The following is a 559-nucleotide window of genomic DNA, read 5'->3' as shown; positions in this document are numbered from 1 at the left end:
ATATACAGCCATACATCGCTGGGCCGCCTGATCCCATCCGAACTCAGCAGCTAAGCAGCGACTGGCTGGATCAGTACCTTTTGGGAGACCATCTGGGAATATCCAGTGCTGTATCACACACTCAGACAGCAGAAGTAGCGAATGCATACGAAGAGCATTCCTACCTTTTTTCTTTTTCTTTATCCATTAAATCCTGCTCTAACAATAGTAATGTAAACCTGCTATCTTTCTCACTGCATTCGGGTCCATTATTTGTTGTGTATCAAAGGAGGGTCTGAAGCAAGACTCCAAAAAATATATAACAGAATTACAATATTATGAAGCTCTGCAACATTGATGTGCACTGCATTACTGTCTGGTATTGATTTGTTTTGCTCAAATAGTTATGGCTTGGTAAATTCCCTGCCGAATCATTTTCGCCCACTTGACGGTCATTGTATTCACAATTTTGTATTCTTTTTGTATATCTATATATATATTTTTTCTGCATTGTGTATTTACGATTATAAAATAAACTCCGTAGCTTAATTCACATGCTGATTGATATATTGTCTAAAAA

The 559-nt window shown here is 37.6% G+C and overlaps 1 pseudogene; it reads left to right on the top strand.

Moving 5' to 3' along the window:
• Positions 1-117, top strand: LOC146077290 (5S ribosomal RNA; annotated as a pseudogene).
• The last annotated feature ends 442 nt before the right edge of the window (positions 118-559 follow it).

This window comes from Crinia signifera, chromosome 4 (genome assembly GCF_055691185.1).
Source record: "Crinia signifera chromosome 4, ASM5569118v1, whole genome shotgun sequence".
Taxonomy (NCBI): Eukaryota; Metazoa; Chordata; class Amphibia; order Anura; family Myobatrachidae; genus Crinia; species Crinia signifera.
The sequence above is the reverse complement of the archived record's forward strand: the minus strand, read 5'-3'. Positions and strand labels throughout refer to the sequence as shown.